Here is a 21,541-nt window from a genome sequence, read left to right on the forward strand (position 1 = left end):
GTAAATAAATATAAACTTTTAACGTTCAGCACCTGATTCTCAAAGTGGACATATTCCAAACACTATAATGAAAATAAAATTATTTTTTTCTTCCTTTGTTGTCTGGTGACTTTGTTTCTCTGATCATGCTGGCCCAGTATCTGATTCTGCTTCTCTCTGTTCCCTTGACTCCGTTTCCAGGGCTTCCTTTCCATTTATTTCTTTTCTTTCCTCCTTTCTTCTTCATTTCTGGTCCTCCGCAGACTTGACTTTACAGTGGATCCAGCTTCTGCCTATTTTCTCCATCCATGTGCAGTTTCTCTCCTCACTTCCTTTCCCCTCATCTAATCTCCTTCCTCTATCTTCCCTCCATGTCCAGCATTTCTTCTCTCTCCCTTCCCTTTCCTCCATCCATGTCCAGAATTTCTCTTGCCCTCCCCTCCATCCATGTCCTGAAACTCTCTTCTCTCCCCTGCCCCCCTCTACCCATCCATGCCCAGCAATTCTCTTCCCTGCCCCCCTCTACCCATCCATGCCCAGCAATTCTCTTCCCTGCCCCCCATCCATACCCAGCGATTCTCCTTCCTCCCCTGCCCTCCCGCTCCCATCCATGTCCAGCGATTCTCCGTCGCCCCACCCTCCCCTCCCGCTCCCATCCATCTTTTTGTATTACCTCCGTCGAAGTGCCGCGTTATTTAAAGCCCTGCTGCCCATCTCCAGCCTTCCCCTGCTTGCTTCTGATGAGTTCGTTCGTTCCCTCAGTCCCGCCTTTGCGGAAAAAGGAAATTATGTCAGAATGACGTCAGAAGGCGGCACAAACTCATCAGACGCAAGCAGGGAAGGCTGGAGACGGGCAGCAGGGCTTTAAATAACGCGGCGCTTCGAGGGAGGTAATAGAAACTGATGGATGGGAGCGGGAGGGGAGGGTGGGGGCAAAGGACATCGCTGGACATGTTTGGGAGGGGAGGTAAGCATGGCCTGTGATGGCACCCTCCTGCCATGCTTACCTCGTGCAATGGAACCGGCTCGCCCCGAAGAAAAACCGGCTCGCAAGAGTTGTCAAAATTTAACAAGTGGCTCTTGCGAGCCGGTGCGAGCCGGCTCCAGCACACCACTGGGTATCCATCTTTTCTTTCGATAATATGGTTGGTGCCGGGCAAGTGCATCGGATTTGGGCGGATTTGAGCTGGGCGGAATCGGTTTTCAGCGATAATGGAAACCGAAGGTGCCCAGCTCAAAAACGAATAACTCCAAGGCATTTGTTTGTGGGAGGGGTCAGGATTCGTAGTGCACCGGTCCCACTAACTGAATGGAAAAAGCCCTTCCCTTACTAATCTGGAAAGGAATGGGCATGTATGAAGGAAATTGAATGCAAATGAGCTGCTCGCTGTTAGCTCATTTGCACACGATTTCCTTCCTAAGGAGGGTGCCTGAACTGCCCAGATGACCACTGGAGGTAATCGGGGATGACCTCCCTTGACATCCCCAGTGGTGATTAACCACCTCCCACCCTGAAAAAAACAATGTTTCAAACTTTTTTTTTTTTTTAGAGTATGTCCTTTGCTATGCCTCCATCCAATCCCTGCGATGGCACTTGAAGACGTCCTTCCCTGCAACGGCAGTTGAGAACATCCAAAATGCTTCCAACACTCTCTTTATTTATTTGGATTGTGGCTCACAAGTAGCAGCAGTGAGATTTGAACCAGCCACCTCTGGATTGCCAGGCTAGTGCTCTAACCACTAGGCCAGTCTGCCATGGCTCCATGCCACTTCCTTGAAATTTGGCTGTAATAAGATACGGTATATAAATTGACGTAAATAAATAAATAAATAAATAAATAAAAGTCCAAAATGTTTGAAAGAAGGACGTCCATGCCTTTGTTATGCCTCTGCTGACATACACATACCTCCCCCGCCCAGGGACCTACATACTGCCCCCCCCCCCCACACACGCACACAGTGATGGCCAAATTTCAAGGAAGTGGCATGGAGGAGTGACAGACTGGCCTAGTGGTTAGGGCACTAGTCTGGTAATCCAGAGGTGGCTGGTTCAAATCCCACTGCTACTACTTGTGATCCACAATCCAAATAAATAAATAAAGAGAGTGTTGGAAGCATTTTGGACGTTCTCAACTGCCATTGCAGGGAAAGACGTCTTCAACTACCATCGCAGGGACGGAGGCATAGTAAAGGACATACTCTAAAACACAAAAGTTTGAAACATTGTTTTTTTAAGGGTGGGAGGTGGTTAATCACCACTGGGGAAGTCAGGGGAGATCATTCCCGATTCCCTCCGGTGGTCATCTGGGCAGTTGGGGCACTTTTTGGGGACTTGTTCATGAGAAAAAAGGGTCCACAAAAAGCGGCCCAAATTCTCGCTTCTGCCACCCTTCTTTTTTCCATTATCGTCCGAGGACGCCCATCTCTCCTCAGTCGATAAACACGCCCCAGTCCCACCTTCACCACGCCTCTGACACGCCCCGTCAACTTTGTCCATTCCCGTGACAGATTGCAGTTGGAGACGCCCAAAATCGGCTTTCGATTATACCGATTTGGGCGCCCACAGGAGAAAGACGCCCATCTCCCGATTTGGGTCGAAATATGGGCATCTTTCTCTTTCAAAAATAAGCTGGATAGTGTACAATCAGTTCAATATTCTGCTCTTCGCTGTTGGCTGGAGTGTGTCCCAAAAATTACTCCATGTCTGCTGTAGGCGTCTGCCCTGCGGAGATGCGAGATCCTCCACATCGCTCTAATTTCAGCAGTTCTATCATTTGCGTTCTCCACTGGCTCAGGGAGGGTCCCCTCGGCTCTCTCCAATTAAGTAGTATAATCTTTTTCCCTATTAGTATGGATCTCCGCAAAACTCCTCGGAACTCAGGTATGGCAGGTCTGGTGTATTTGCATACGTCAAATAAAATCAATGGCTGCAGTGACACTTTCCTTGCCCAATACTCCTGTACTTTCCCAAGCATTTGGGACCCAAAACAGAGCACCTTCGGGCACAGCCAAAACATATGTCCCAAAGTTGCTGGATCCGCTGCACATTTCGGACACGCCCCCGAGGCACCATATCCTGCTCGAAATGCCCAGTAGGATGACACATATACTCGCAGCGCAAATTTATACTGCATTTCCCAATGCCTTGTATATAGGGAGTTATGCAATATTGATATCATAAAGCTCTCACTTCAGTTGCCAGCTCAGCCAACCACGGTTGCACCCACTTCTTAAAAGTCCAAATCTTCTGTAGTATCTAACAGATATCTATGATGATACCGCAGTGGGACTACATTTTGTGATCCCAGAGTAAGGGCTGTATTAAGCATGTCTTGCACATCTTCACAGAGGTTTACCCAACCCAACGCTGCAGCATAGTGCCGGACTTGCGCTTATGCATAAAAGTCTGAGGCCGGCAGCTGGATGTTAGGACTTCAAAGCTGGAACTAGGTTTGTGAGCCTTTGGACCACTGCCGAGGAGTGGCAGGCAAAACCACCCCCCACCAAGGACAAGGCAGAACTCTGACAAACAGTGAGACTTCACCTGCACATGGCCACCTTTCACCAAGAGTTGAGCCCCTGGCTTCAAATGGCCGGCAGGACTTATAGGACAGGGCAGGAACAGGATCCCAACAAGGCTGCACAGGGACTGAGGGTCAGAGGGGAAAGGAAAAATACAGGGACCGCAGGGTAAGGAAGGGAAAGCTAACGGGCAGGACTGAAAGCTGCAAGCAGCCACTAAAACAGTGAACAAATACAGACAGAGAGGAAACAGGACTGGAAGCTGCAGAGCAGCCGCCAAAAACACAAACAGACAAGGACTAGACACAAAACTACAACTCAAAGACCAGACAAGAGAACAAGCAACAACCTAATCTAAAACACACACAGACTAACTAGAACAGGCAAGAATCTCAGGCAAGAATCAAAATAATAAAACCAGACTAGGCAGACGTGCACACAGCACACCGACAAACCTCAGGGCCTTAGGCAATGCAAAGGCAAAGCAGAAAGAATTCAGAATGGCTAATAAGCCCAGCAGCAGCTGAGGTTCAAGCTGCAGCAATCACCAGGCAACTATGGGAGCTGCAGGTTCAAACAAAAGGAGCAAGTCTGGCAGTCTGGAAGATCCGGACCGGACTAGGCTAAAAACTGGAATGGGTGACATTAACCAGCCAGTTCAATGCAGCCACCAGGTCTGGCCACCAGGTGGTGAGCTGACTGAGAGCCTAAAACATGGGCAGAATCGTAACAGTACCTCCCCCTCAAGGCTCCCCCGGTCTCCACGGGTGATTCAGGTCTCCATGGGTAAGAATGATGAAACCTACGGAGAAGCTTCAAAACAGGACCATGGTCAGCTGGACTGGACTGGCATCAGCATCTGGGCCGGACCTGGAATTCGGCTTGGACTCCGCATCTTGGCTGGAGTTGGACCTCGGACCGGACTCGGCATCTTGACCGGAGCTGGAACTCGACTTGGACTCAGCCTCCTGGCTGAAACTGGAAGTCAGCGTGGACTCAGCAGCTTGGCTGGACCTGGAACTCAGCATGGACTCAGCAGTTTGGCTGGACTGAGCACCCGGCATAGACTCGGCATCTCGGGTGGCACTGGACCTTGAAGTGGATTCAGCTTCTTGGCCGGAACTACAACTCGGCATGGACTCAGTAATTTGGCTGGAGCTGGAACTCAGCTCGGCCTCCGCATCTCGGCTGGAGCTGGAACTCGGCTCGGACTCCGCATCTCGGCTGAAGCTGGAACTCGGCTCCGACTCCGCATCTTGGCTGGACCCGCAACTTGATCCGGACTCAGCATCTTGGCTGGAACTTGACCTTGGAGTGAACTCAGCCTCTCTGCGGCTGACAGTGTCCCTCAGGATGGATTGCCAGTAAGCCTGGTCCGCGGGATTACCAACCCACCTTCCTTCAGCCTGGGCTTCCGGAGTATCCCGCAGGGCTGGATTCGAGAGAAGTTTGATGCAGTAAAAGAAGAGCTTGGTAGAGGGATCAATAGCAGACACTGGGTTCTCAGAGGTCCCAAGCAACAAGACACGCTTTCTCTCTGCTGCAGCCTCAGGACTATTCTTCAGGGCTGGATCAGACAAAAGTTTAACCCGGTAGTCATAAAGTGTCATAAACTAAAAACACAAGTTAGAAGGTTAGAACGAGCATGGAATAAAAAGAAAGACGACTCTACACTCAATGCCTGGAAGCAACTACAAAGAAAATACAAATACACCATAAGACAAACTAAAAGATTATATTACAAAACTAAAATTGGACCAGACTACAAGGACACACATAAACTCTTCCAACTCGTGAACAAACTACTAGATACTACACTGGTGACTGCTAACAACACAGACACACCAACAGCAGACAATCTCGCGAAATACTTCAATGAGAAAATCATAAAATTACGACTCATGCTACCTGTCAATACCACCGACTACACAAAAATCCTTGATTGCCTAGACCCAAACCCTGGAGAATACCCAGCGGGCAGAACCTGGACCAACTTCGAGACACTATCGGATGACACAATCTTCCAAACGCTCAAAAGGTTCGCAAAGTCTCACTGCAAATTAGACATATGCCCTAACAGCCTAATAAAATCTGCCCCTCAACAATTCATATCAGACCTCACGAAGCACTTGAACTATATGCTACAAAACAGAGTCTTCCCAAGAGATAAAGGAAACATTCTACTCACCCCTATACCTAAAGACGCAAAGAAAAGTGCAAGTGACATAACTAACTACCGCCCAGTAGCATTTATTCCTCTGATAACCAAATTAACGGAAGGTATGGTGACCAAACAGCTCACCAATTACTTAAACAAATTTTCCATACTTGAAGCGATCAAGATGGCGTCCACGGGAGGAGCTGCGTTTTGAGGCTCTGAGACACGAGAAGGTCTGCCTGGCATTTTTCCTTTCCCTACCTTAAAGATCGGTGCTAAAGCCGTTCCTAGCACTGGGGATACCACATCGCTAAAGCAACCTACCTTAGAAGTCTTTGGGCTACAAACGTTGGGACCACAAGTTTCTGCCCAGGTTGGATCCTCGAAACAACAGCTTACCGGAGAACTTGGCGCGGAGGCGATATCGCTGAGCCCGCCTAATAGAGTTGCGCCGCCGAGACCGGGTGGAGAGACGGACCCTACAGGAGAACTTCATCTGGATAGTTTTGAAGTTGGCAGCGGCCCTGTGGGATTTTCGACGCCAGACGAGGCGACGTCTGAGCGCAAGGCGGGAAGAGTGGAGAGTGTACCCGCTTCCATTCAGACGCCTTCACCAGTGAGACTCAGCAAACTAATTAGACCACCAACTGTTACATTGGATACCCTATGGGATGCCATCAAGACAATGAATGTTTCCCTGCAAAAGATTTCATTTGAATTGACTGCTGAAGTGAAGGATGTTAAACATTCTCAACAACTAATGGAGTCGAGAACGGCGAAGCAAGAGGAGAAAAGTGAGTTAAATTCTATTGCAATAAAAAAATTACAAACTCTAGTTGACAATGTTCTTATGGAGAAAGAAAGGGACCAAAGGAAAGTAGAATTTTTGGACAATCAACTTAGACGAAACAACTTGCGATTCTTAAACTTTCCTAAAAGCCCTCTATTACCTCCATTAGAGATGTTACAGAAATATTTCCTAGAAATCTTAAAGATTCCAAAAGAAGCTTTTCCTCCGATCGTTAAAGCTTATTATATTACTGGAATTAAAACAAATCTGGAGATTGCTCCAGATTTAAATCTTACTCAAATTCTTGCAACATCATTAGAGACTATAACTGAACGCACTACCCTCCTGGTATCCTTTGCATTTGAGACTGATCGTAATAATATATTTCGCCTTTACTTCAAATCTAGGGAAGCTCAATTTTTTGGCTCAAAGATACAGATTTTTCCTGACGTCAGCAAATCTACACAAAAGAAAAGGCAAGAATTTTGGGGGCTTAGGCCCCGAACTCTCTCTCTGGGAGGATCATTTAAGTTGAAATTTGCATGCAGATGTTTTGTTTCTTTTGGTAATGTTCATTATGTTTTTTTTGATCCAGAAAAATTGAAGCTCCTATTAATAAGTAAAGAAAGCAGGGATCTTCAAGCCTTGGAGGCATCAGTAGGGAGCTGAAACCGCAGGCAAACTTGTGATTCTGTCCTCCTTATGTTTATTGTAAGAGTTCTTTACTCTTTTTGTTTCCTATGATCAATACCTTGTATCTTGATCGTTTATAGTGGACTAAGTAAGAAAGATATTCTTTTGAAAATCCATGGAAATGTAATGGATGGTTCTTTAATCTTTTGGATGTATTTCCTGATTTCTATACATTTATTATTGTGAATGTATTATTTTGAAATTTAATAAATAAATAAATAAAAAAAATTTCCCATACTTCACGACTCCCAATCAGGATTTCGGTCCAATCACAGCACTGAAACAGTACTAGTTACCCTTTTCACTAAATTTAAACAAGCGATCGCAACTGGTAATAACATACTTCTTCTACAATTCGACACGTCCAGTGCTTTTGACATGGTTGATCATGGAATATTACTACATATCCTTGAATACTTCAGAATTGGAGGCAACGTTCTCAACTGGTTCAAAGGCTTCCTAACCACACGATCATACCAAGTGATAGCTAACTCGACTACCTACCTGAATGTGGAGTCCCCCAAGGATCCCCCCTATCGCCGACTCTCTTCAACCTAATGATGACACCCTTTGCCAAATTACTATCCATTCAAAACCTCAACCCATACATATATGCAGACGACGTAATGATTTACATCCTGTTTAAACATGACTTAAAGGAAATCACCAACGACATCAACCAAAGCTTCCATTTCATGCACTCATGGGCGGATGCATTCCAGCTGAAACTTAATGCAGAAAAAACACAGTGCCTGATATTCACCTCACAACATAACACGAGCAAATTCACCACCATAAAAACACCAAACTTGTCCCTTCCCATCTCGGACACCCTGAAAATTCTTGGAGTTACCATCGATCGTCACCTTACACTTGAAAGTCACGTGAAAAATACAACCAAGAAGATGTTTCATTCAATGTGGAAATTAAAACGAGTAAGACCTTTCTTTCCAAGAACCATCTTTCGCAAACTGGTACAGTCAATAGTGCTTAGTCACCTAGACTACTGCAATGCACTCTATGCTGGCTGTAAAGAGCATATCATAAAGAAACTTCAATCCGCCCAGAACACCGCAGCCAGACTCATATTCGGAAAGACAAAATATGAAAGTGCTAAACCCCTAAGGGAAAAGTTACACTGGCTTCCACTTAAAGAACGTATCGCGTTCAAGATATGTTCTATAGTTCATAAAATCATTCACGGAGATGCCCCAGCCTACATGTCTGACCTGGTAGACTTACCACCCAGGAACGCTAAAAGATCATCCCGCACATTCCTTAATCTTCACTTCCCCAACTGTAAAGGCCTAAAATATGAACCAATGCATGCGTCAAGCTTTTCTTACCTGAGTACACAGTTATGGAACTTGAAACCTATTTATGAACTAACTAACTTCCGCAAATCTCTGAAGACCCACCTCTTCAACAAGGCTTACCACAATGATCAGCAATTGTAAATGTAACACATCTCCACGTTACCTATAATCAGAACTGCATACAGGGACCAGGAGGCAATGGTGATTCACATTGTTGCCCTCCTTCCCTCTCTCCTATGTCATTATTATTATTATTTTTTTTTTTTACAAAATCGACTGTAGAGTGTCCTTAACACCAGACCAGACAATATCTATCTATGTATTAAACTACGGCTGAGCTTTTCTGCTATCTGGGTACAGCAGTAGCACAGGATTCACCCAAGATTAAAGAACTGGATGTTAAGGAAAAGTAAATTTATCTTTGGGATGCAGTAATGAGACTCAAGGTGAACTGCATCATTGTTAGAGAAGCAAGCCACGTTTCTGCAAGAAATAAGAAGCCAGGCTGATTATCCACTAAAAAATCTCTAATTATGTAGCTTGTTTATGTATGTATGCTTGTATGTATGTAGCTTCTCCTACTAACCTACAAATGCACTCAATCTGCAGCCCCTCCTTACCTCTCTACCCTCATCTCCCCTTACGTTCCTACCCGTAACCTCCGCTCTCAAGACAAATCCCTCCTTTCAGTACCCTTCTCCACCACCGCCAACTCCAGGCTCCGCCCTTTCTGCCTCGCCTCACCCCATGCTTGGAATAAACTCCCTGAGCCCATACGACAGGCCCCCTCCCTGCCCATCTTTAAATCCTTGCTCAAAGCCCAATGTCGCCTTTGGCTCCTAACCACTACACCTCTATTCAGAAATATAGACTGCCCCAACTTGACATTTCGTCTGTTATGATTCTGCCGGTTTGGCTGAGGGGGAGGGGGGACGTCTCTTCTGATTGGCTGCCAGGGGTTGTGCTGATGTCAGGGGATAGTACTTTAGTCTGCAGCTGAAGAGTTTCTCTGCTTTTGCGTTACTTACTTGGTGGTAACAGGAAAGCCTTATAGGTTTCTCTCAGAACGTGCTCTAGGTTCTGACAGGGATCTGTGTTGTATTAGAGTATTCTTTTCCTTCCCTCTGGGTTAGCTGCTGCTGTGTGTGTGTGTGTGCATAGCTCTGTAATCAGGGTCAGCAGCTCGTTTGTTTAGTGGGGGCTGGGCATTGCTCAGCCTCCGGGGCTCTGGGCTGAGTGAGAGCATTCTCCTTTGTTTGTTTGTTTTAAGGATTTCTCTTCCCAGTGTCCCGGCCTGCTGGCTCAGTGAGTTTAACCCTTTGTGTACTGTGTGTATTGTATTCCTGCCTTTGCCAGTGTGTTTGTTGGATGGGCCCCACTCCCTCTGGGGAGGGGAAGCATTCTCTCTGATTGTTTGTTGATTTATGGCACTCTCTCTCTGCTGGCTCTACAAGCTTAACCCTTTGTGTTCCGTGTGCCTCTGTCTACAGTGGGTTTGAGGCAAAGGCTTTCTGCCTTCCTTTTGTGTCTGGTTCCCCTGTCCTGCGCTAGTCCCCTGCGTGGGCGTGGCCCGCTCTGGTCCTTTGTTTCCCCCTCTGCCCTATTGCTGGTGTTCAGCGCGTGTCTGGCATCTTGGGGCCCTCTGGGTTCTTTCACCCCTCCCTGTGTGTGATTGGGTTCCAGTTCAGCCGTGAGGCTCGCACGAGGGGCTCTGTGTGCGTGGGTTCCGGTTCGGCCGCGAGGCCCGCCTGTATGCCTATTTCTCTTCTTCCTGAGGGACTGTGGGGAGGGGTAGCTTAGGGGGTATTGTGTAGCTGGGGTGTGCGGTGGTGGGTCGGTCTCCCCTTGGCCTGGGTCGGCGCTCTGCTGGCCTCGGCCAGGGCCCAAGGGCTCACGACCAACCCAACGGATTACATCGTCCTTTAGATTGTAAGCTCCTTTGAGCAGGGACTGTCCTTCGTTGTTAAACTGCACAGCGCTGCGTAACCCTAGTAGCGCTCTAGAAATGTTAAGTAGTAGTAGTAACTGTCTTTTCCCTATAACTGCTTGTTTAAACTTCTGTTATGTTAATCATGATTTATATGTAACACTAACTGTTATTTATCTGGTTATTATATATCAATTATGACACATTGTAAGCCACATTGAGCCTGCAAAAAGTTGGGAAAATGTGGGATACAAATGCAATAAATAAATAAATAAATCCAAAGCAAAAATTGGGTTGGCACTGGGATCCAAACTGGAACTAGGAGTTGCACCAGGGCTGGGAGCGGGACTGCCAACAGGAAACAAGGTCAGAGACTGGAAACCCAGAGTGCCAGCAAAGAAAAAGTCTTAGGCCGGAAACCCTGCAGGAAGGGTGATCGTGCCGAGCTCATGGCCTTTGCATTCTGTTAGGACTTCAAAGCTGGAACTAGGTTTGTGAGCCCTTGGACCACTGCCGAGGAGCGGCAGCGGCAGGCAAAACCACCCCCCACCAAGGACAAGGCAGAACTCTGACAAACAGTGAGACTTCACCTGCACATGGCCACCTTTCACCAAGAGTTGAGCCCCTGGCTTCAAGTGGCCGGCAGGACTTATAGGACAGGGCAGGAACAGGATCCCAACAAGGCTGCATAGGGACTGAGGGTCAGAGGGGAAAGGAAAAATATAGGGACCGCAGGGCAAGGAAGGGAAAGCTAATGGGCAGGACTGAAAGCTGGAAGCAGCCACTAAAACAGAGAACAAACACAGACAGAGAGGAGACAGGACTGGAAGCTGCAGAGCAGCCACCAAAAACACAAACAGACAAGGACTAGATACAAAACTACAACTCAAGAGACCAGACATGAGAACAAGCAACAACCTAATCTAAAACACACACAGACTAACTAGAACAGGCAAGAATCAAAACAATAAAACCAGACTAGGCAGACGTGCACACAGCACACTGACAAACCTCAGGGCCTTAGGCGATGCAAAGGCAAAGCAGAAAGAATTCAGAATGGCTAATAAGCCCAGCAGCAGCTGAGGCTCAGATGCAGCAATCACCAGGCAGGCTGCAGGTTCAAACAAAAGGAGCAAGTCTGGCAGTCTGGAAGATCTGGACCGGACTGGGCTAAAAACTGGAATGGGTGACAATAACCAGCCAGTTCAATGCAGCCACCAGGTCTGGCCACCAGGTGGCGAGCTGACTGAGAGCCTGAAACATGGGCAGAATCGTAACACTGGAATTTTTGTTGCAAGTCCCCAAAGGCTCGCACCTTTCCCGCATCATCTATCAACCGATATAAGTAATGTATTCTTTTCTGTTTCCAGCAAGCAAATGTCTGTGACGTGGTGCCTGCCAAGAAATCTGGATTCCGGTATAACGACAAGAATGGGTTGCCTCCGCTGAGAAACCATTCTTCTGCAAATCCAACTCCATGCTGCCTTTGCTGAGAGAGTCAGCAGGTTCCCGCTAAGCTGTCCTTCTGATGCCTTTTTCCTCGTGTTGCAACAGCCAGCTGAGATGCAGTTCCGGAGAGATAGAAGATTCTATCTGATTTGCGAGAAGCTCTGAGTTCCTGCCAGTCAGTCCCGCAAATGTCTCATGGCACAAGATATGGCTAAATACCTAATACTCAATAATCCATTCCTCCATGCATTTTCGGTTTTTGTAGTATGCTCATCGGGAGTCTTGGTCGTCTATTCCTCCTTAAGAATGCCTGCACTATCCGTTCTAATTCCCTTTCTTCCCGTTTTCTCAAGAACAGCAGTAGCATTTGGAAGATATATAGCTACCTGGGAGCCACCATCATATTGAACAACGCAATGCGTCCTGATAAAGAAATTGGATATGCCCCCCATAACTGTAGAGTGCGCCTGGTCTCCCCCAACAAAGGAAGAACGTTCTTCTTATATAGCTGTGACAGGTCAACTGGGACAATAACTCTCAAGTATTTCAACTGTCCATCTGCCCATTTTAGTGGAAACTGCCCCTGCCATTGTCTTGGGACCTAATCAGCAGTGCTAATGACTTTGTTAGATTTAATTTAAAACCTGATAATTTCCCTTATCTCTCAATCACCTGCAGCAACCCCTCTAACGAGGACTGTGGTGTATCTAGGAGAAGCATCAAATTGTTAGCATACGCCAACATTTTTAGCTTATGCTGTTGGATCCACATCCCCTTAATTTCCTCTGCTGCCCTTATTTCGCATAATAGAGGTTCTAAAGAGATCAAAAATAATAGTGGCGACAACGGGCACCCCTGATGAGTTCCACATTCTATACGAAACTCCTCCATCCTGACTCCATTGACCAGTGTATAGCGTCATAATAGCCTGTAAATACCAGCCTCACATACCTGGAGTGGAGGAGTGGCCTAGTGGTTAGGGTGGTGGACTTTGGTCCTGAGGCACTGAGTTCAATTCCCACTTCAGGCACAGGCAGCTCCTTGTGACTCTGGGCAAGTCACTTAACCCTCCGTTGCCCCATATAAGCTGCATTGAGCCTGCCATGAGTGGGAAAGCACAGGGTACCAATGTAACAAAAATAAAATATCCAGTGCAGCTTTTCAAACATAAATGGCCATAACACCCTGTCAAAGGCACACTCCACATCTAAGCAAATTATCATATCATTTTTTGATAACATGTTTGTTCCTTACTAAATTTCGAGAGTGGTGGAAGTTTGATATGGGTTGGGGGAACATATGAGTTCAAAGTAGACTGTTTTAGAGTGCTGGCAGGGGGGGAGGGGGGTTCTATACTAAAACATTGATGATAATGTTCTATGTTAGGTTTTTTCTTGAGCTGTGAATGTGTTCATTATCAGAGTCTACATTATGTTTTTCTGGGTACTGTTATCCGTATAATATCATCAATAAAAATTGTTGAACCATAAGCAAATTATCATCTTCTTATCTCCCCCTTCTCTAGCTGTCAGCATGGCCGCTATTAGTTTGCGCATGTTTAGCACCGATTGCCTCCCTCTCACGAACCCTACTTGATCATCTTGTATGATTTGAGGCAGAATGAGGGCTAATCTGTTTGCTAGTATTCGTGATAATAACTTGATATCTACATTAATTAGTGATATCGGTCTATACGATTCCGGTTGCAGCGGGTCACGCCCCTGTTTATATATTAGACTAATCGATGCTGTATTCGCATATTAAGGAAATGCCCCATTTTCCACAACAGTATTATAGAAGTCTAACAAAGGACCTACCAATTGCTCTCGGAGCATCTTATAAAATTCCCTGGAAAATCCGTCTGGACCCGGGGCTGAGTGCAGCCACAGCGCCTTGATAGCGCACTGGAGTTCCTTGGGCGTTAGTGGTCTATTGAGATATTCTACTTCTCCCTCTCAGAGTCTCATCAAACCCAATTTCCTCAGGTACTCTCTTATGAACGCTACATCCCCCCCTCCCCCTTCTTTCCCAGCATACAAGACTTCAAAATGTTACTACTACTACTACTATAAATCACTTCTATAGTGCTACCAGTCATAAGCAGTGCTTTACAATTGAACATGAAGACAACTGAACATGAAGAAGAAAGACAGTCCCTATTTAGATGTTCTCTAAATATCTCTGCTATCTCTCCCAATTTATTGGTTACCTCCCCATTAGCCTTTTTCATTGGAGCAATATAATATGATCTACGCGCTCCTTTCACTAAACGCGCTAAACACTCTCCAGCTTGGTCTCCATATTTGTGGAAGCCATATTTTCTGTACACTAGACAGCGAGTCATGCGTTCATGTAATAGTCTATTTAAAGCTATCCTGGCTGCCATAAGAGAATCAAATGAGTCTTGTGTTGGAGCCCTGGTGTATTTCCTCTTCGCCTCTCGGAGCTGTCGTTCCAGCACTATTATTCCTTGTGCAGTGTTCCGGTTACGTTTGTTCACATAAGCTATTATGTTCCCTCTTAGCACCGCTTTTGCAGTGGACCAAAATAGGCTAGGGTCTTCTAAATGTTGTTCATTATGTGTAAGGTATTCTGCCCATTTAGTGTGAAGATAAGCACGTGGTCCGAAATCTCTTCCGGTCCTATACATGTTTCCAATATCTGAGAGAACACCCTAGGAGACGTTAAGATATAGTCCAACCTCGACTGTGTATGATGCGCTCGAGAGGTGTGGGTATAATTTCGCTCTTCCTGATGTAATAAACTCCACAGGTCAACCAGGCCAGACAACTGGCAGAAAGACTCCAGTATCGTCTCTCCCGGTGGAACCCCTATTTTCCTATCTCCTGATCTATCCAGCTCTAGGTCATAGACCTGATTCATGTCTCCCTCTATAACTGTCAGCAGACCTGTGCACTACTACTACTACTACTACTTAACATTTCTAAAGCGCTACCAGGGTAATGCAGCGCTGTACAGTTTAACATAGAAGGACAGTCCCTGCTCAAGGAGCTTACAATCTAAAGGACAAATGTACAATCAGTCAAATTGGGGCAGTCTAGATTTCCTGAATAGGTATAAAGGTTAGGTGCCGAAGGCAACATTGAAGAGTTGGGCTTTGAGCAAGGATTTGAAGATGGGTAGGGAGGGGGCTTGGCGCAAGGGCTCAGGAAGTTTATTCCAAGCATAGGGTGAGACGAGACAGAAAGGGCAGAGCCTGGAGTTGGCGGTGGTGGAGAAGGGTACTGAGAGGAGGGATTTGTCCTGCTGACACTTAGCCGCAAGCTGCGAATAGAAGCTTTTGCTCTTAGTCAATGGTGCATATACCGCTATTAACAACAGCTCCTGCCCTTGAAGATTAATTTGGAGTCCCACAATCCTCCCCTCATTATCTTTAAAATGGAGCTTTGTTTGGCACGCTAGGCTTTTATGGAGCAAAATGGCTACCCCTCCTTTTCTACCTATCACCGGCGAGCAATATACCTCCCCCACCCATTCCTTTTTTAGTTTTTCATGCTCCTCTTTCAAGGGCTTTTTCTCCTGAAGATAAACTATATGAGCCCCATGACGCTTTAAAGCTGCTAGTATTTTTGTGCGCTTTATTGGAGATGTTATTCCACCTACATTCCACGAGGCCAAGTGCACTCCTCCCCCCCCCCCCCCCCCAGTGGTCTAACCAGAATTCCAGCATGGAGATCTCTGCAGCATTCTACATATATGCGTCCCCAGGGTGCCCAGCCTCCCCCCAGGGTCTCCCCCTCTCATAACCATACCATTAAGATCTTCATTCCCGACATTCCTCAACAGACCACTGGGACTCAGAACTCTCTTCCCTGTTCCCAAGATGTTCCCCCCCCCCCCCCGAAAGCCTATCCCCTCCTTCCCTCCCAGCTACCCCTCCCCCCTCTTCCCACCCTGCTTCCCTTCCACCCTATTTCCCAACCCATTTTGAATTAATTTAGAGCCACTTCCATGCTTAGGCCCCCCCAACCCCGCCTTTTTATGCTACAAAATGTTCAGCCAAGGCCCCACCTTAGTATAAGTCACTTCCCTTATGAGCTGCGAATTTCTCTGACACTCCTCAATCGGCTGGGCTATCAGAGCTTCTGGCTTCTCCACTGTTCTCCATTTCTTTCAGGAAAGCAGCCGCCTCTCCCACTTTTTCAAATGCTTTCCAGTTGCCCCCTGCTTGATCTTAGTACCGCTGGATACAGCAACATAAACTGTATCTTCATCTCATGCAACCTCCTGCAGAGTGAGGTAAACTGTTCCTCCGGTCATATAACTGCGCCAAATAATCTTGGAAGATTTTTATAACATGCCCATCATACTTGGTCGATTTTCTCTTCATCCTGTAGCCACGTAAAATCTCCATTTTAAGTACATAGTTATGAACCTTTAGAATCACGGCACGAGGTGTCTGGTGGCCATCTTGTTGCCATCCCACGCGGTATGCCTGTTCCAAGCACAAAGGCCCCGCGTGGTCCGACAGTGCAAATTCCGAATTTAACCATTTCTCTAGCACTGTGCCCAGCACTCATTCTCCTACCGATTCCGGTAGAACCTATATCCTCAGATTCGCTCTCCTGGATCGGTTTTCTAGGTCATCTAACTTCGCTGACATTATATCAATCGTGGTGGCCAACTGTTTCAGGCACTGTGCAGCCAGAGCAGCTGCGTCCTCCACTTACGATACTCTCCACTCCAGTTCGCCTGTTCTTTGTGTTGTTTCGGCCAGCAAAGCTTCTATGTTTGTAATTTGGGAAGAAAGCTGGTCCCATTTTCCTTCCATGCTTTTTCTACCGCAGCTGTTAGTTGGGACAGCTGTTCCACCGAGAAAGTCAGCCCCTCCACCGGCTGTTTACTCTCAGCGCTCCCGTCAACCACCCACGTTTTTTCTTTTTCTTGGTTTGCACCTCTGCTAGCCATGATTCTCCCCGGAGTTTCCATAAACTTGTCCATTTAACTCTTAGCCTGCAGGTAAACAACTCGCGAGCACTTGCAATAGTTTTGGAAGTTTATAAGTAGTTTCGGCTTCGGGCCCCAGAAAACACGTCTCACGCTCTCTACTGCATCACGTGACTCCTATATTTGCATTTTAAATTATGTATTCATTTTTTACATGTCTTGTCGGTCCAGTTTATTTGGAAGGGAAATTGGAAAAGGCAGTACAGGAAGGGGGGAAGGCATAGAGTAGTATGGACCAGGAGGAAAGAGAAGGATTATAAGAGAGAAACTGCATATGGGTGGGGGGGGGAAGCAGTGCAAGAACCAGTAAGACTAGTGGCAGAGGAAGCAGTGTGAGTAGGTTGGCTAACTGGACAGTCTGGTTTTTGAACCCCTTGCATAACAAGGAGATTGGAGAAAGTACAGGAGATGGCATGAGACTATCTGGCCCGTTACATACTACTACTACTACTACTACTGTTGCAGGAAATTACCACTAGTGTTAGCAGAATCTGTGGTACTTCAGGAGTCAAACAGCACACACCAGAATGAGGGAGAAATCTTCTTTATTTGCCAGCAAACAAAGTAGGACATCAGCACTAAGTCTGTTCTTCAGCTCTCTCTGGATCCTGCATCTCTTGTCTGTCCTCTCTCTCCTTCTTCTGTCTGTTCCAACGTAAGCTGCCTCTGCTCCCAGTATATACAGTTCTAACCCCCTCCTAGCCCCCTTACTTTCCAGATGGTAAAGAATAGATTAATTACCCTGTCTGAACCAATCATTCCTATACATATATTCCAAAAATATCAGTTACATAGGTTCCAGACATTTCCTAACTGACCTATGACCTGGGGCCTCTCACGCTAGACAATTGGGCACCAGAACTCTTGCATTTTATTATTATTCACATACTCAGCTAACTTCATAACTTAGGGTCATTGAGGGGCTAAGGGCCAATCTTACATTATTATTCTCATATTCCTAGTCAACTTCTACTACTGTTAACTGAACTCTGGCATTCATTAAGGGGTCAAGGGCCAGTCTTACTTAATGGCATACAGATATAGTTTGTTATTACTTTCAGGACCATTCCTACATTTACCTATAATTAATCAAGACTTTTCTTGACCTCTTTCACCTATTAGCTTCCTTCACAGAACTCGCTAGGACTGTGGATATTCAAACCAGATAATGACCTTTTCAACTGCAGTCTTACTTATAAAGTAACACTGAGTTGAACAGACATTCCACACAGAAATATTAATTACACAGAATAAAACATATTCTAAAATAGCAGAAATCAAAATCCTTATAAGACATATTCTAAATATTATAATGGTATCTATAATATCTAGAATATCTATATCTAACCTGTTTCCCTTCTAACTAGCATTTTAAAACTAACCCTTTTAAAACTACAATATGCCTGGCTTTGCTGATCCCCTCAAGATTTAATGGCCTCCAGCTGTGGTAAAATAATATCTATGAACTAGCCTTAACCATCCATCACTCACAAGGGTCAAAGAAAGTTTCTCTCTCTGACCTTTCTAACCCAAACGTTAAACTTCTAATAATCTAAACCATATGGCATTCCTCCATCACTTTACTTTACAGAACTGAAGAATTAAAATACCAATTATTTCTCTGCCCATGCTGTCTCATTCCCCCCTTTGAGACTAAAATCAGCTTATGCAGAGATAAGTCTCACAACTCAAACTCTGGAGATTATAATGATCCTACTAGGAATAGGCTTGTGAATCACCATTACCCTACTCGTTAAGGTCCTACGGCATACTGCCGAAGCACATGAGGCCAGGAAACAAAACAACAATCCTGCTAAAACTAAGACTATTAGGGAATGAACAAGGGACGTATCCAGGAGGTCAATGACCACCACCAGGAGGTAAGGTCTAATCTTCCTCGGTAATTCCTCCACATTAAGGCCTAGCCAACTGTAGGACTTTATCCATGGCATGCCTAACTACATGCGTCCTATTTATGACAATGGTACAGCACTCTGAAGAATTTAGCACTGTGCAGAGGCCACCCTGGGCTGCAAAGAGGTAGTCAAGGCCCATACGGTTATACCGAGAAACTATACTTAATTCATTATTTGATCCTGCAATGCATTGACTACCACGTTCAGCTCATGAACTAAAACATGGAGTAGGACTGAAGGTCTCCGGGTAGCCATGCCTAGTTCAGTAATACCCGCTACCGGGCCCCCAATAGGAATCCAGGCCGTGGCAGAAAGGGCTACAAGTCTCTTTTAGTCAGAGGATAAGTAGAGTTGAGGGCTAATTCAATCGCCTCATCCTCTGTGGCAACGGAAGAGGGTAAGGACAAAGCCTCTCGCTTAGAGTGGTGGCGGGATGGTGGCTTGAGGAGAGGAATAACTTAGGAAATAATTCAAGGTTACCAATACACAAAACTCATACGTGGGGGGAAGAATCATGTGGAGGACATTATCACAGAGCCAGTAATGACCAGGAGAGGGTGAGGAAAGTTCCCAATAAATGTTGGCACAGGATGGACAAGGTGCTGGGATGCCCATAATGCGAGCCCCTATCCAAGGGGGAACGAAGATGAAATGGAGACTTTGCACACCATAGGTGCCAATCCCCAATTGTGACAGGCTGCTCAATTGTTATAAACCTTTCATACCCCGGGGACTTATGAAAGTAGAAATAAGCCGGGACACTATAGTCTTCTCAGTAGTACGGTTAGGAGCCAGATAATCACCTGGGTCATAATCTACAGGTACGGTAGTAGGGCACATAGGAGTACCTGGAGAAACTACCCACACAGATTCCCCCTTCTCTGGGAGAACATTAGTATAGTTACAGGGAATGGGAAGAACAGTTGAGATGTTTCTTGTTAAACAAAACACTCCAGAAGCTGGATAGGGAGACCGTAAAAGACTGGCCTTAGAGAAGATTCAGAGGGGGAAGTAGCATTATAAAAGGGACCACCAAATATAACCCTGGCTCCAAGGGCCTGAACTCGAAAGTAGGGAGGTATAAGAGCTGTAAGCGGCACAGGGACAGGAACAGCTGGGACATCTGTGGTATAAGGAGGAAAAATCGGGAACACACAATACAAGGGGAAGTAATCTTTGCCTGGGCTAATTAGTTCCTGGACAGAGTGTAACCAAAGGTTGGAGCGAGTTGGGTATTAGGAACAAGGAGGCAAGGAGTAGAAAACAACAAAAGCACCCAAACTACTAACATTTTCTTTCTTCCTAATCTAAAACAAATACAGCAAACTAATTAAGCAATAATATTCCAACAGTCTGTGCTAATCACAGATTACTCTAATATAATGTTCTCAGTCTTTGAGTTCTTATACCAGTTGGGATATAACCTCAACTGACAAGAATCAAGCTCTCAAATTCCAAGAAAGCCAGAATCAGGCAAGAAAGAGTCTCAGTATGAAGCCGAAGTTCAGCAGCTCCTGCAGTATGCAGTTGACCCTTCTTTTCAGCTAGTAGATTCTTTGGTTCGGGTCAAGCGCAACTTCAATGGCTCCGCTGGATCACTTTCTGCTCTCCACTGTTTAGGCTCCGTCTGATCCGTGCTGGGCTCAGTCTGGTCATCAGACTTGATTCGAGACCAATGGACCCATGGAGTTATCCCTGCGACCTTCACAGCTGTAGGGGTAGAAAGCAAAACAGTAAAAGGTCCTTTCCATCGGGGCCCCAGAGGCTGGAGCCTCCAGTCTTTCACCCAAACTCTATCCCCTGGCAGGAAGGAATGTACCTGAGCCTGGAAGGGGATAGGGTTTATTTCTCTCACATAAGACTGAAGCTCAGAAATTATCCTGCCCAAGAGGGCTACCTGCTCCTGCACCTGGGCAGACCCTAAAGTCCCTATGTCTCCCTTAATTCCCTGCAAAATGGCTGGGGGCTTCCCATACACAATTTCAAAGGGAGAGAGGGCTGTTCCTTTAGTTGGGGTGCATCGGAGGCGGAAGAGGGCTAGTGGCAGTGCCTGTGGCCATTTCAGTTGGGTTTCCTGACAAATCTTTGCTAGGCTATTTTTCAAGGTTCTGTTTGCCCGCTCAACCTGCCCTGAACTCTGGGGACGATAGGCACAATGCAATTTCCAAGTAATGCGCAATGCGCGGGACAGGGCCTGAAGTGTGGCTTCAACAAAGGCGGGACCATTATCTGAGCCTATGGCGAGGGGCAGTCCATACCTGGGGATGACATCCCTAAGGAGGGCTCGAGCTACTTCTGTGGCTTTCTCAGTGACTGTAGGATATGCTTCCACCCACCCAGAGAAAGTACAGACCATGACCAAGAGGTATCGGAGCCTACCGCTCCTGGGCATTTCTGTGAAGTCTATGACTAGGGACTCAAAGGGTGTTAGTCCTCTAGACTGAACTCCTGGTGGAATACGGGGTCCCTGACGAGCATTATTCTGGGCACAGAGAGTACATCGGGCAGAGGCAGTGGCAACCAGACTATCCAATCCTTCCAAGACCACTACTCGACTGAGTAGTCGGGCTAGTGCTGTTTTCCCTAAGTGTGACAAGTCATGAGCTTGAGACACTACAGGCCAAGCTAGGTGGCGTGGCACCAGAACTCTGGTATCAGGGAGATGTAACCAGCCATCAGGTCTCCTTACTGCACCTTCCTCTTGAGCCCATTTCTCTTCTGTTTGGGTGTACATAGGCGTCCATTCTTGCAGTCGAATTTGGAACAGGGGAGTCACAGTACCTACTGGGGGTCCTCGAGCAGCTTCCTTGGCCACCCGATCAG

The sequence above is a fragment of the Microcaecilia unicolor genome, chromosome 9 (assembly GCF_901765095.1).
Source record: "Microcaecilia unicolor chromosome 9, aMicUni1.1, whole genome shotgun sequence".
Lineage (NCBI taxonomy): Eukaryota > Metazoa > Chordata > Amphibia > Gymnophiona > Siphonopidae > Microcaecilia > Microcaecilia unicolor.